We start from the raw sequence: 16,555 nt of genomic DNA on the forward strand, positions 1-16,555 counted from the left end.
CCACCGTCTGATGAATGAGATGTGAAAATGATCAAATTTACATTCCTCACAATGCATCAACTATCTGTTTTAGATGGGATTTGGTGGCCAAACTTCGATATAATTGAAGAGGCTATGCCAGAGCTCACTGGAGACGGAGCACAGGAGCACACCAGAGCTGAGTTACTTAGAGGAAGCTTCCCCTTGTTTGCCTTGGAATTAGCTCTGAGAGCACATACACACATACACACCCATTACAGCACACACATACACTCACTCAGCCTTTTTCACCCTTCTGCATCAATCTGTTCCCAAGCTGTTCCCACATTTTGGTGAATTTCCCAGGCTTATTCCTTGGCACAAGCAGATACTGGGGCTGATTACTTTAGCGTGAACCCATCAAGTCTGTCCAGTGCCGGCGATGCGTGCACATTCAAAAAGCAACTACCTTCCTCTTCCTCGCAGCGAGTGAATCTAAATGTTGTTTGTGCGAGGCTGCAAGATGCAACATTACCTTTAGTCGAGCGAACATTTACATAAACTGCAGACACACACACACACACACACACACACACACATAAGCAGTAATGATCCCTCTTCCCAGATGTACCGAGACACTACAGCGTCCACATTGATCTTTGATAAGAAACAACCGGCAGCAACAAATCCAAACCTCATTAAAGAACATAAATTCAAAATCTAATCTAGCACTCAATCCAGTGCAGATTTTCTCCTTCTTTCTGTCTCATAAATTACAGTTCTGGTGCACTATGCAAATATTACCAAGCTGTAAGACAGCTGTGCCCCATCAAAATGTGTTATGGTTGCTGATTTCCTGCAGCACATGGTCATTTCGCCAAATCTACAGCCAGTAATTAGTGCAGATGAAATGTTTAATTGTGCCTTAATTTTGATAGAATTTATCTGTCACCCATCCTATAATCAGACATTATGCTCACAAATCAACGTCAGCAGATTTGGGGTAGGAGATATCGTCTAACGTGACAGACAGTTGAGATGCCACCGCGCTGCCTTTACGGCCCAGGAAACAGGACGACACGTTAAAACTCATCATAGAGCACAGAGTGGGGAAGAAGGGCTTGATATAACTGCACGTAATAGATATTAAAAAAAGTTTAATTGTGCATGTGTACGTGTGTCCAAATGTGTGACACAATGATGATTTTCCGTTTTGCCACTTGTGTCGCCAACAAACGCCCGTGCGTGCAGTTTGTCCGCCTGTGAACGGACAACAAGGAGGGAGCATGTGGGTGATCTTGTCAGAATCACAGGACAACGGGAAGAAAGTGTTCTCCGACAGATGGATGACGGGAGCGCAGGAGTGGGAGTGGGTCAATATGGGAGAGACACAAAGCCTTCCGCCCCGACTGGGAGAGAGAGTGTGCGATTTCTCAGGTTGCTAAACCGCGTAGACCTGCCAAAGCACGGCCCGGGCGGTGCTGAGTGAGGCCGCCTGCGACTCTCCTGGGGGGACATCGAGTCTCGAGATGAGGCAATGGAGAGGGCCACTCGTTGGCCGTGACAGCAAGAGGACGACTGAGGCTGAGAGTGATGGGTAATGCTCACGCTGCTGATGGATTCTTGGGTGACTCTTTACTGAGAACAATCGAGTAAACGTTGTAATTGCACGGGCATTGTTAAGTCTGTGCATCCTTCTGTGTGAATCTAATTCATGCGAAATGTGTCATAGTGAGGTTTCATTTGGCGTCAGGTTCTTCGACTTCTTCTAATAATAACATTCTTAACCATACAGTCCAGGCAACCTTGAACTGAAACAAAGCATGCCGTTTTGCATATTTATGACTAATGTAGTCCCTGAGAGAGGCCGCCCCCTCCCTGGGGGCAGTGTGGGTGATTATTGTCATCTCAGTGCAGCCAGTTATTCACCAACATGCACCGCATAAAACACATGATTGCAAAGGGCCGCGACAGGAAATGAGGCTCGGGGGCGGGGCTCCAGGAGCAGCCCTTTCTAATCGCAGCGGCCAACTGTCACGCTCCGCGTCCGCCTCGGCTGCCACAGCTTTAAGCAGCGCGGAAGGATTTCACTGCAAACTTTCAAGTGCATCTGCAGTGGTAGGACATCCTGCATAACATGTGGCACCCATGATAATTACGGCAGAATTAACACAGGCGGGTTTATGGCCCTTCTGCCGCCAGGAGACGGCTGCCAGATAGACACAGGCCTCGTGTTTGAGCAGCATACTTGGGTCCAGACGCCCACCCGTCTCTAACACTTCTCACTACAACAACTGTTCTGGAGGAGAGGACCACTTTCAGCAGAGCTGCCTGTCACAAACCCTCTCATCCTCACAACACAGTCTGAATAAATTTAGGAAGCAGGGAACTGGCAAATTATGAACAGAGAGTGGCCAAATGAGTATTGTTAGTGCTCGACTTATTGTCTACTCTCAACTTGGTATTGAACAATAAAGGCAACGAGGAAGCAATTCTGTGGGGTGTTTGGTCGCAGCGCCAAAGCATATCAAGAGATATGCTCTAAAAGAAGCTTGTAGTTATCGAAATTAATTTACGGACTAATTTTCTGTAGGGATTAGCGACGTAACAACCTGTTAGCAAAGGACACTGATTCTCTGTGCAATGAACAGAGGGGTTTCTGCAACAGATCATCATGTACTGAACTCTATCACCCGGCCCATCAAAGCTTTCATGTGCCCCCCCATACAGAAACTCCATCTATGAAGCGCCGCTACAAGGGGAGGGGGACATCAATAAAGAAAAAGCCAGCCACTGTCGTGTCCTTGATTTTCTCGGGTTTTTGTTCTCGGATTAAAGAACAACGTTTGTGATTTGCATTTTGAAACATCATGATCAAAAAACAATTACCCTCCTCCTGCTGTATTTTTCTCACAACAAATGAATCAGATTACAGGCCTTGGTGAGCACCGGCTTCTTATGGCCTTGTTGCTCTGACAATATTTGAAGTTTCCTGCGGTAACTTCATTAGGCACATTTTGTCCAGAATTAGTGGAGCGTGCTGAAAATTGCTAATGACAGATGTTTCTCCACACTGTCACACTCCTTGTATCATTTGATTTGGAAAGCAACATACGGTGTTCTGCTCCATCAGTATGTCACCGACTGTCTGCAAACAGCTGGTCATAACTCAGTTCAGTGAAAACCATTACTTTCCAATGAAGTGCTGGACACGTTCCAAATTGGGTTTTGGCATGGCCTCAGCTGCACCCAGGATGCAGTGCAGCTCGGCGTTGCAGGTAGCGGAGGAGGGGTGAAGGGAGCAGGTGAGGAGGTTGTCTACGAGCCCTCCGTCTCTCGCTCTGTGGCCGAGTGGAGCACGTTTGATGACGTGATGATTGGTGGCAGAGCAGATACGAAGAATGAACAAAGAGGAGACTAACGCCTAATTGTGAGCTTAACGCTGTGAGGTTATCTAGCTACAACAAAAACAAATCCAAATAACTTGTGTCCGTTAGCTTAGCATAAAGGCTGTAAACGGGTTAAAACAGCTAGCCTTGCTCTATCATAAGAAAGGAGATGAAGCGTATCCAAAGCTCACCAATGAAAACAATGCCTACAAAGAACAAAGCGTTACACCCAATGTTTGCTTTTTTTCGTGCTGAACAATTTCTTGATGCTTAACACAAAAAATGCGAAAAAGCTATCTACGACTTCTGTTTGCACAAAACAACAAAGCATGTTTTCCCAAAATGTTTTCAACCATCTGATGCTACATTTTCCAGTCAGAACTGGTACAGAATGAATCATGTGTAGACAATATGAGCAATGAATATTCCTGTAATTAAAAGGTAAAGATTTGGCTACAAAGCTCTGGCCAGGAAGACCGTGCTGTGTGCCAGGACATCTCGCAGCTCAGCTGCTGCCTGCATGCGGCAGAAGTGTCGTTGACACCTCTCTCCATCGCTAAAGATAAGGCAGTAATGATGTTCTGTATTCCCGGGGCCTGTCGAGTCTGAGCGTCACTATTTGGCCCGAGCGGTAAGGAGCTCAACGGCAAAATAGCATGCTAACAACATATGCTAAATTAATCTAAAATCGTTCCATTCAGAATCATCTGCCTGTCTTTAAGCAACAAAATAGTCGTGTTGTGTAAAAAACAAATCCCAAAATGTTTGTAATACTTGTTCAAATTGAATTGTTTCAGCGACCAATCAATTTGTGATTTGTTACATTAAATGTAGCGATCGTGACACTTTTAGCGTTAAGGCGGTCTGAAAGCACCAGCGCCCGAGGGGCCTTTTCAACAACACGGCCAAACCCAAGAAGAACTCCTATTTGCCGTATCAGCTCTGTGACCTCTGGCCATATCTGGTGCTTTTATTTCTCCACTGACTGTATAACTGTGTAAGCGTTCGCTCGCCAGGCTGACGAAACCCAACAGAATTGGATTAACGAAGACAAATGTGTGAACTCGGTTGTATGAACGTGGCCTTTCTAGTCCCGTTGGATGGTGTTTTTTGTGCTGCGGAGGCCTGTCCCCTCAATCACTGCAATAAGGCTGATTCCAGTCAGAGCTTTGACAGCTCGGAGGCGAGTCTGCCCTCGTTCACCAGCGCTCGGAGGAGACACAATGGAAACACATATGAATGAACCACTTACTCTCTACGGCCAGTTTGGTGCCTTCAGTTTAAATTCAGGTTTAATGTCAATTCGCAATCAGCCACGAGTTCAGCATTTCTAATTATTCATTTGTGTTTGTGTTACTCAGACGTTGGTTATGTCGGTGTATTGTGATGAGTGGTGTGAACGTGGAAAAACAAAAAGCAAATGACACTAAGTAAAGAATGAAGCGTGTTTCCAGATGATGTGAAGGAGGGCAGTGTGTATTGTCCGCTTCCTCAGAAATAACATGTTTCAGGGATGAGAAGCTGACCCGACGCACACAGCAGCGTGATCTCATTATCTCCACTCACATCGTTATCAGACTCTTAGCAGTACAGTGGAAGGACGTTTAAGGAATATTGTCCCATTACGCTGCTCGGATGTCGCCCACGAGGACAAAAACCTTTCATTTCTCGCGTTGACGTCGGCTTCTGCGCGGTGCAGTGACGTGTTGTTGTTTCGCCTGCGAAGAAGTGAAAAACGAAACACAATTTGTGTTTTCATGGTTGCATGAGCATCGGGCGAACTATCCACAGCAAGTTACGTCCCTGCTTTTAATGGGATGTTGTTTATTTGAATTGTGAGCTTCCACCTCACATAACGCCGTGTGTGCAGAATACAGTAGCGCCATTGTTTCAAACGGGTTCGATGTTAATGCAAACGTGGCAGCACTAACAAAGCTAATTACGATTAACAAACGAGATATTTTAACATTTTAGTGTGCCGATCCTGGTTGTCTACTCTCTGACCCAAAACTGACAATTGTGTTAATTGGAGCTGATGAGGTTAGTTGACACAAATTTCCGTTTAACTACATTAAAGGGAAAGGAGGAAGACATTGCCCTCAGAGTCATCAACTCAATCAACGCTAATGACTCTAATGCTTCTTTGAATTTAATACTCATCACACACCTAATTGAGGCTCAGAGAAGGAACGGTGAAGAAGCAGGACTGTACAGGCGTGTTCTATTCTGCCTTTTCTTGTGCTGTTTTACATTTTTCATTTTTGAGACAACTTGAGAATAAAATAGAGGAATGGAAATAATGTCATTGGAGAAAGAAAATAGTGAGAAAAAGAGGTTATTTTTGCTTATCCCTTGACTTTGACATTATCTCTGCTGTTTTTTAGTGATCAGATGTCCATGTATAGAACATCTCCAGTCAATCCAGCAAGCTCTAAGGGCTTTCCTCTGATTTCCCCACAAGGATCCACCGCACAACAAAAAGTCACATTTATCTCTGTAATTGGCCTCAGAGTTTAACTGGATAATGTGGTTATTACTGCATTCTTTGTTTCATTTCTTCCTCTCCAACGCTCCTTCGTTTCTTCCCCCCCTATTCTCTCTTTTTTTCCTTATTTATTTTTTTGCTTCATGAAACTGTTGAGCTGGTAAGTTCAATGCAGAGGCACGTACGCACTCTGGAAAGGTAATCTAGAAGCCGGTTGAGCCATGACAAATAGGGACAGCTGGCCTAATTGAATCATTTGAGCTAAGACAGCTCAACTTGGTTATCCCCTCTGCAGCCCACACTGATATTGGTGCGGGAATCATTAGCCATGAAATCATGTCTGCTCTCTCTGACTGCATCCTTTATGACATGACAAGCCAGCCCAGCCTGTCTCTTTCACTCTCACACCAAAAAGAGCCCTTCATCACAAACAGGCAGAGGTGGAGGCAACCGGGACCGAGTGGGATGTCTTTTACTGGGTGCTTGTTCTTCATCAAATACCACGTACACAGTGTTGTGTTACAAGAAGGCGTCGCTGTGTTGCAATATCACAAAACCCGCGAGTGGTCTCATCTGTTTTTTGCTGCAGCAGATTTGTGATGCCGTGCTGTATGTGATGGTGCTCAAAAATGTCTTTTCTTTTTTTAAATAATTCTGGTTGTTTGTTTGTTCCCATGGCTCAAAAATAGTTTGCTTTTGAAGATGTTCTTCTGTCCTTTTTCTCCCCACAACTATAACGAGACACGTTTTTACAGTCATTCCTGGAGATTTGCAAATGATGCAATCAGGTGGTCACGATGGGCTCCGTCGGAGGATTAGGTGGTGCCTCGGTGGAGGAAGAGCGGGGTGCCACATGTTGTGAGACCCCTTCTGCCTCGCAGCCTGTTTTCTGTGGTTCCTCTCTGCAGGACGCCCCGTCATGCCAGGAGGCGCCGTGGGCATCGGCTGAGCCAAGAGACACTGAGACCCCGGGAGAGCTACCGGTCTGACGTGTGAGAGAAGACGGATTTTAGAATGAATGCACAATTCGTCCTAAACATTTTAATCGCACTACAATTTGTGTTGTACTTGTGAAACTGTTTCCAAAGAAAATAAACTGTGTATAGAATTAGACTCTCCTCTCTTCTCTCTCTCCATGTTGGACATGAAGCACAGTAACTAAGAGCTAAATGGATGGTCTTTGCGCTCTGCGTAATAATGGACATCCATCCCAAAGCCAGGATGCCCGGCTTAATGGAGCTCGGACTGGGGATACTGTGCAATGTTCAGGCCCATTTCTTTTTGACTCACATTCCACTGGGGGTGGCATGACCCCAATGAGACGCCTGCTTTCCCCAGGTGGCAGTGAGCGATGCTCCGCCACAGTGTCGGGGCAAGGGGGAGTGAGGAGACCCCTCTTTGCCCAATGGGACTCTTACACATCACTTACGTGGACGCGTACACTCAGTTGCACCCTCCACACCCTCGGGGTCCGCGGCCCGCTCTGCAGGCGAGCAATTATTGAGGGTTAGGGAGTGACAGGTCTATTCCAGGTTTCAACGGGCGCACATCAGAGGAGCGGACCGACGATTGTTTGGAATCACAGCTCGGTGTTTGAAGCGCCGCGCTGGACTAAACGAGCCCGCGTCCCTGTCTGTCTCTCCTTCCTCCCCCTCCGGGCGTTTTAGACAAGCGCGCTGCCTCTCCCCGGATGTTTGCACATCATTAAGGTTCCCCTGTCTCGTCTTTTCAAGGAAAGGGGCCGCGTTGTTCCGAGGTGGAAGAAAAAGACAGACAAGTGTCTGGTCAAGCGTGAGAGGAAGAAAGCAGTGTTGCAAAGAAAAAATGTCATGTTCAAGAGTTTATGGAGTTTCTATAAACAAACTTGATGTTCAAAACCTTCAAACAAACTTTTGAGAAACATTTGTGTGACGTACTATGATGCAATGCTTTAGTCTGGACATCATTGTATCACATTGTGCACTGAATCACATCCATTGAAGATTTTCCAATTGTGCATTAGACAGAATTAGATCGTTATTATCTAAAGGAAAATAATCAGTGATTGTTCACATCATCAGCAGAGCTCTAAAAGAACTTTAGAAATCTGACTTCTGAAAGAAAAAAGCATGAGCAGGAAAGTCTAGTGTGTGGCAGACACATTAGACAACACTGGTAATGAAGCATTGGCAGAAAGTGATAATTATTTTAATTAATGATAATGGTTTTAATGATTCAACATTTTGGCTAATTGATTATGATTGATTGCACATTACTAAACAAGGAAAGTGAATCAGGGAGGTAATCAGGGAGATGACAGCGCAGGTCAACACTACAGCGTGACGGAACATACACTACACATGCTAATCAGACCCACAGAGACGCAGAGAGGGAGAAGCACGGCGAGAGGGACGGCAGATGGAGTAAAGACTACTAAATGTGGTCTCTAAAGAAATGCGGGAGGAGAGCGTGGAGATAAGGGAATAGATTGTGAGGATGAAAATGGCACAAACGAAAGGGGAAGGCTTTGTCGAGACAGAACTGGAAGAGCGGAATGAGAGCGGAGGCCTTGTTTGTAAAATGTATCAATATGCAAATTCAGGATGACTTTCAGCAAATAGCATGAATCTTCGTCAGACAGTTGTGATACAGGATGAAATCTAAACAAGGTCATCGTGCTGACTGACGTAGCTGGATTTTGCTTCCCATTAACAATTATTTTGTTTTTTGTAGTTAAAGAAACGTGGTTCTCATGAAGAGAAAATATGATTCGTATGTTACTCATTTAAAAACCATAAGTCCATTTGATCTGATATGGTTCAGCGTATGGCGCTGCATTATCAGCATTAAAAAGTGCACATCAACGCTGCTCTCCTCTCTCAGCCCCTTGAAGTGCGTTTTTGCACTCTGCATTCTGCATCCTCATCACACCTCGTCACCCGCGTGATCCCGCCAGTGATCCACGCTAACGTCTCGCGGTCCTCCACCATGCAGACACTTGTCAGAAGGATCCCTCACCAGCACCTCCGTCATCGGCTCCTATTGTTTGAGCCTCTGGCCCCGTGCCACGACATGCAAATCCATCCCCTCCATTTCACTTTGGAGAGACGGTGAGTGGAGTGGTGAAGTGTCCTGCCCTCTGCCCCCTTCCTCCCTCAACCTCTCCCTTCGACCTAAGCCCTCCCCTCTCTCTCTCTCTCTCTCTCTCTCTCCCCTGCTCTTATGTGACGCTCCTCGCAGTGGATGGACTGGCTTTGAGTTTAATTAATGAAATGTGTGATAATGTGATGTCTTTAATAGAATGACACAGTCTAATGGTGTTGTGTGATTATGATTAATATACTACTTTGCTGGGAGAGAACATCAGCCAAAGGCTAAATGGGGGCCTTCTGTCCAGTTCCAGCCCTGGACACATTTCAGATGTGGACCTCTGTCTTTCACAGTGAGCGTCCAATTCCCTAGACAACATGTCTTTTTCTTTGCCGTGGTCCTTTTTTAAAGGTGTTGTTGTAAAATCAAGGAAACATGCCTTGGCTATCTTTCTGACAGCTGGATGAGACGATTGTGCCACTCTTACTATATCTGTTTGGTAAATATGAAGTTGGAAGTGTTGATTAGCTTAGCTTAGCATAAAGTGAAGAATCACAGGAAACAGCTCCTCATGTTATGCCCAAAGGCTACTAGCGACCATCACAGCTTTGGGCCTCTTGAGAACGGCCGTAATTTAAATATTATCTCATTCAGCAGTTATGGAGTGACATAAGTTTCCATTTGGAGTCTTCTGGCCACTTGCTTGAATGTAAGTCCAATAGTGACTTTTGTTTTTATAAGTTAATTTCTTGGGGGAAATATAACACTGGTGCTCAGAAAATGTCATTGCCAAACACTCTTACTGTCTATATGTTAAGCTAAGCTAACCAGCTGCCGGCTGCAGCCTCATATTTACTGTGCAGACTTGAGAATGGTCTTTTGAGATTGAGCATATTTCCCAGATATCAAACTGGTTATCAAGCAATAGCTAATCTCGATGAATCTACTACAAACTCTTCTTATTTGTTATTGGTTCATGAACACTGTCTTATATTTCGAATGATCGCAGGGGGTCAAAGGTCGCTATTTTCTCTTTCAGATGTAGACTGAAGTGGCAGTCAACCGTGAATCATATTATCCATGAGGAGATTAATGTAGCTGACTGAATGAAGAGGGTAATGACGTGGATAAAGGCCACTTATTTTCCCCTCATAATGGGCGCAACTGCCTTGATTTCTGTGAGGTGTTTTCTTCATTTTCCAAATGGTCTCCCTAATTTTGCCATATGGCAAGAAAACTTGTCATTAGGCCTCGTTCTGTGTGGAAGCATGAAACGTCAAAACCCATACAAGTCTGCCTTTGAGCTTCAGAAGTGAACATCTCTGGCAGCCAGTGGAAGGTGATGAATCAAGGTGGACGCTTCTCGTTCGAAAAAACAAAGCCTTCCATCATCTCCACCTGTCTGAAGGTTGCTTGAAGGACAGAAGTGAAACCGTCGTCTGGAGAAACAGGAGGTTTCAGGGAAGTGCTTCTCCACAACCGTTTGTCACTCTGATATCTGGTAAACGTGATAATTAATACTGTAATTTAACTAAACCCACTCTGCGAGGCCTGTAATTAAAACTGATGTACCTACTTAGCACACCAAGCATCACAGGTGGGCCCAAATGAATCGGCAAATAGAGCTAAATTGCCTGTGCTTAGCGTTTTCGTCAACGTCACTCACTTTGGGGGGAAATATCTGTAATTAATTTTGATATAACAAAGTCGTAAATTTGAGGTTAAATGCAGCCTTGACAACAGACGCGACGACAGCGAGAGACCTCATCTTCGTCGTCCCAGATGGGATCCGAGACTCAGCTTTCTCCCGAGAACTTGGCTGAGACTTCATCTGACAACAGTTTGCAAGCCACAAAGACAAGAGGAGATATTCGAAGACAGACTCATCTTTTCATGCGCGTCCTGTTATTTTCCTTTCATGTGTGAGTGAATTGAAATGAAGCGGAGTGAAAGCTGACTTCCATGCTACAGAACAGAAAATGAAGTGATTAGTTCTGGATGGAAGCCAAATGAATTAATGCATTTTTGATTTTGAAGCTGGAGCCGCGCTTCGATTCACAAGTTTTTTGCTCATCCCAATCGTTTCTCTACAACCGTAGATCCATAAAATAGCAGTTGAGTTTGGTTTTATATATATTCAGTGGGCTCTTTCAGAAAGTTAAACAAGCTGCTGCTGCACATTCAGTTTTGGTTCTTTCATGAAAGCTGTGATCTTATTCCTAGATGTGGGGCATTTAAATGACCAAAGTATATTTCAATTTACACCGGAGTTGATTGTGAAATTTATTTTATCATTGTTTTCTAATGCCCTAAAGATCATTCAGTACATGTTCAAAGGGTTTAAAATCATCAACAACCACAAACCCCCAAATTAGCATATGGATAAAGTAAAATAAAGGTGTATTGTAGGAAATAGTCCCTGCCATGAATGCACAATATTGTTCATTGTTCCCTCCTGGGTTTTTGTTGTGGTTGCTACTCACGGCACAAGCTGGCACGCCACTATTGTTTAGCAAAAATAGTAAATTAAGCCGAACGACAGTCAAATCAAAGAAATGATCACATGTTTATGAATATTTAATACGGTCATGGCAAATAAGGCAAGTAATTAGGAGTTTCCATAAATTAGCAAATTGTTATTTTATGTTAATGAGAGATCTTCAGCTTTCTGTCATGAATAATTTATAAATCAACAAAAAAAAAGTTTAGCGGGGAAGAAACAAGTGAAGTCTGACTGCCGCGTTGATCAGACACACAAACACAGAGCGACTCCATTGTTTCCTTCGATTTGTCTCTTGGTATTTACGAGGCCGGAGATGGCGGGTTCTTATCAGATGTACAATGCAGCCGGGTGTGTGAGTGGAGTTGTTCTGGAACGAGAGGTGATACTGGCACAGCGAGCAGACTCCTGTCCGCCCGTTTTCCCCCGAATCCACCGTGGCTTCTAGCTTCAGTCCCCAAGGTACAGAACAAAGAGATCTTTGCGAGGGAAGAAAATGCCAGCAAAGCGGGGAGTTGCGAGGGGAACGTCAGCTGTCAGCCGTTAGGCTACATGCCATGATTTCAAAAAATGGAAGGAAGACAGTGGTGAGGGAGGTGAAGGGGGCGGGGGGGGGGGGTCTCGCTTAAGGGGTTAACGTGCAGGCGGAGGAGAGGAGCGGGTAGCCGGGGAGGGCAGCGAGTCAGAAAACAAGAGCAAAACAAATCTGTGATCTGGAACTGGGAGAGAGCAGCCACTCAGGAGGGATTAATGAGAAGTAGGAGGCTGTGAAATGATGTGGCCTTTGAGTGGGGAGAATGGCCCTAGCGGAGCATGGCCCTGAAATGAGGTGAGACAAACTTCACCTGATCCACAATTAACAGCATCGTGCGGATGGGTGACACGGGGTCACGGCAGGGGGAGGGTGGGCTTGAGGGGGAAGGAAATCACGATTCACTTTGTGGCAAATTATCACCCCTCCAAAAAAAAAAAAAAAGGGCAGCCATCAGAAAACCAGGAGTCAATGAGGGGAGGAGAGGATTTTACACACCTGTCTTTTCATAAAGGCAGCGACGGGGATGAGAGGACAGCTTGTTAGAGAGATTTATGCTTAATAATGGACAGACGCTAGCAGGGGACGGAGACAATTAACTGTATGGGGGAAAACACCATAAATAAAGGGTGGAGGAGTGAGAGACAGGGGAGGGAAATGGGGTAGAGTTGATAGCACAGAGGGTGAGGAGCAATAACAGGAGCACAAATGATTAAGTGGTGTTAGGGACTAAGAACACTTGTTTGCAAGGACAATCTTTGTGTGCTTTTGTCGTCTGCCGGCCGCCTTTATCTTTGTGTAATTCTCCTTCTGATGAAATGTGTTTAAAGAGATGAATTGGGATCGGAGGAGCCGTCCTGACATGATTATGAGGGATTCATCTGCAGCCATCTGCCACCGTTATGGGAGGAATGGGGGAGGGGGGGGGGGGGGGTGAGGGAGGGCCAGTAGAGAGAGAGAAAGGGTGGGAGATGGAGGGAGGGAGGGAAGTGCAGACCTTCTGTTCAGCAGCCCTGCCACACAAACGCAGCGTTACACAGGCCTCTGGCCCACAGTTTAACATGAAGACTCGCTTCGCCCGTATGAAGCTTTTGCTTCGGGTCCAATTAAAGAAGCAGAACCGGGTCATGAAAGTTGTGCACTTTGTGATTGCTTCAAAATCTGTTACACAGTGTGTGACAAAAAAAAAAAAAAAGAAGATTGCGTCAACTCTATAGGCAGAGACAGGAGAGCTGTTCACCTCCAGAGCACGTTCAGGCAGCATAACATGCAACTTAATCATCTTTTTTTTCAGAGGATTTTCCAGGTACTGGTATTCTAGTCCCTCTTGGAAATGGGCAGCTACAGACTACATCATGTTCACACACCAGTTGGAGGAGAGGGCACAGCAGATGGGTCCATTGCTCATCACAACGTCCACTTGTTCTAAAGGGGAAAGCGGGGGCCTCAGACAGCATGTCTTAAGTTGTGTAATAGGCTTTTAATGTCACAAATGAAAGTCACACGTTCGTTTTTTTTCTCAGGTTGTTTGTTTTTCTGAGAGATTTGTTCACACAGCTCAACATCACCGTGGATAAAAATGGAGTAAGTATACGGTGTACCACATAAACCGACAGGATCTTGCATAGGAGAACAGGATGTAGGCAGAAACATGTAAATGCATCACTTCTGTTGGTATTGATGGGTATTATTTCACTCTCTAATCCGTCAGCTGTTGCCATGGCATCTGGCGTGCAGGTTTCTTTTCCCAGTCACAAAATCATAGTCTGCGTTATTCGCCTCTATGGTTGAATTTTGCACCGACACCTGTCTTGTTTTTATGATCACTTTTCCCCTCAACGTTTGAATAATCCCCCTCCGGTTCCCCAGCGTTTTTAAACAAAGCACCTATTTCATTCTCAGCCACTCTGCGACTGAGCCATCACTTCATATTACAGGTCAGCGTTACGGTGCTTAATTATGTGCCGGCTGCTTGGGGCTCCTAATAACCTGTCATTGAGGGGAATTTGAATGTCACACCATATTGTTGGGCCCTAATGGCAGCGGGCAGATCCACTGATGAGCCGTTTTGGGACAATTACAGCGGATATTCAAATCACAGGTCTAGGTGTGTTGTGAACTGCACTGCACACAATCTGACAGCGGTCTGACGTGCACGCACGCACACACACTTGTTGTATCTTAACCCCGCAGCCAAACTCTCTTGACACATCAAGTCGATGCCCCCCCCTCCTACATCCCCCTGTGCTGCTGGAACAGTTTAACTGTAGCCTGATCGCTTTTATTATCCGCCTAATCCAGATATCAGCGATTTCATCAAGCCGGGAAGATATGCATATCATGAATTATTTTGACACCGGGACCTTTTAATTTTCGCCGGCAATATTTCATCCCACCAATCAGCGCCTGGAGTGGTTGTCGGACGTGGCGGTGTCAGAGGACGGGGCTCCCGCCGGCGGATCCAAATCATCCGGGGGACAATAATGAGCTATGGCCACAATTATAAGCTGCCAGTGTGTGCATGCATCTCATCAAGGCCTCCATGCAAGCTGCTGCAGGGGGAGGCGCGCACACACAGACGTATACACAGACCTACACACCAACGCTTTGACCTCTGTAATAATGCAGATTCTATAATGCAAATCACCTTGCTTGAGAGATAAATACTGGATTATTTTTAGTATACCAGTATATTACTACAGCTCAATACTTTTCCCAGGCATATATTACTGTGAGGTACTGCAGACGCAGTCAGTAGGCTATATATTTAGGCCACGTTTAGTAAAGTACACAAAAAATATAATGTACTTGCATGATTCATTGCTATAAAATTGCAGTCGATTATTCGCTACAATGTCGTCAGTAGAACCACAATGAAATTTATACTATGATTTCTAATTTATATCTCTACATTATCTAAAATATGTATATATAAATATTATAACAAATAATTGCCAACTCACGTTATTTGGGGTACTATTACTATACTCTGGGCTACGTATATAATTACATTTTTACTATACTATATATACCAGTGTGTACCTGTGTACAGGAATTAGAGACTGTAACCAGCCTCGTTAATAGATGAGTGGCTCTGATCAGTTGGACCATCACTGACCACCGATGTATTAATGCAGACATGATGATTGATACTTACTGGCCAGTTAATACAATTTAAACCAAAAACCATTTATTACTGCCGTAAAAGTGATCAAAAAAAGTACGTAACTATTAATAACACATAACACAATGACAAAGACATTAGTTACACCTCCTCTATAAGAAGGGCCTTAAAAGCGTTACCAATACATCCATCACCATGGAGACAAACAGAAATGCTTTGGGGTAAAAAATACTTTCAGACGCAGAAACTACATTACTTAACATGTCTGTTCCCGTATACACTGACCAGACTACATATGAAGTCATAAAGATGCATTACATCCCACAGCACAGGGCTGTGTAACTCAATCCACTGTGTTTTTACTCCCTGTAGAGCGTGTATTAGGTGAGCAAATTGGATGCTCAAACAGTCAGTCCGCGACCTTCCCTCATCCCGGATGTTGACCCCGGTATAAAGAGAGACATTACATCTCGTTACACAACAACACGGCTCCAGCGCTTCGCTGCAGATAAAGAAAAATGTCTCAATTAAATCTTCCCTGGGGCCCCCCACCGGCCCCCCCGCCGAAGAGTTATCGCTGCCCGGGTAGCGCTGATCGCTACACTCACACATCCTCAAAAGTTATTTGACATAAATTGCCGGAGTCACATCATTTCCTGCCACGCTCTGAGCGAGATTTACGGCTGATCCCATTGACTGGGAGCTGAACCTCCAATAAAACTCCTCAAGAGCCCGTAGGGCCATGAGACGCACCTATCCACCCCCCCATCAGCACCTCCCCACCACCACCACCCCCTCCCCTGAGCGCAGATTAACCATGCAAATACGCACAGGTGGGAGGATGATAGCGACAACACATTTATGCACAATATATGCAGCTGGGATGATATGACCATGAGCGGGATGAGGACAGCGCGCAGGGCAGGCTGATTGTGTTTTATCTGATGGGGGAGGCTGAGGGGGGGGGTCGCAGGGGAGAATGCCAAGGTGGGTTCTCCAGAGAACTAAAGGAGCGAGAAAAAGGAAAAAATTATCCGTGGCCTTAATTTAAGAGGAGTTCTCTGGAGGATATCCCCTTCAAAACTTCTGAGAGAGTTCTATTATAGGGCACATGAACCCTGCAGGAAAATTCTTTCAAACTGAGAATTGCTTCCTACGTTATAGTGCTCGGACATGGGGGGGGGGGTGGCGCGGACTGTGTTAACTACAAGCAACCTTCGTGGCAGCATCAGTCCACTGAGGGGGAGGCGAGCGAGGCATGTTAATGTTTGGAGTGCGTTAATGGTCAGACCGACCAGATGGAAATGCGGTTTCAGCGGGATTCCCGGCTGCACTAGAAGACTTAGGTCGTCTAATTACAAACAAGTGTCTTTTTATGAGATGTTGTCAGATTAAACGCTGGACGCCACACTTTTGTTTTTCCCCATCAGGCTTACTGTCTCTCTCTAGTGGTGAGAAGGGAGAAGTCTCAGCTCGGAGGCCTCACAGGCCTTTTCCA

This window comes from Gasterosteus aculeatus, chromosome 21 (assembly GCF_964276395.1).
Source record: "Gasterosteus aculeatus chromosome 21, fGasAcu3.hap1.1, whole genome shotgun sequence".
Lineage (NCBI taxonomy): Eukaryota > Metazoa > Chordata > Actinopteri > Perciformes > Gasterosteidae > Gasterosteus > Gasterosteus aculeatus.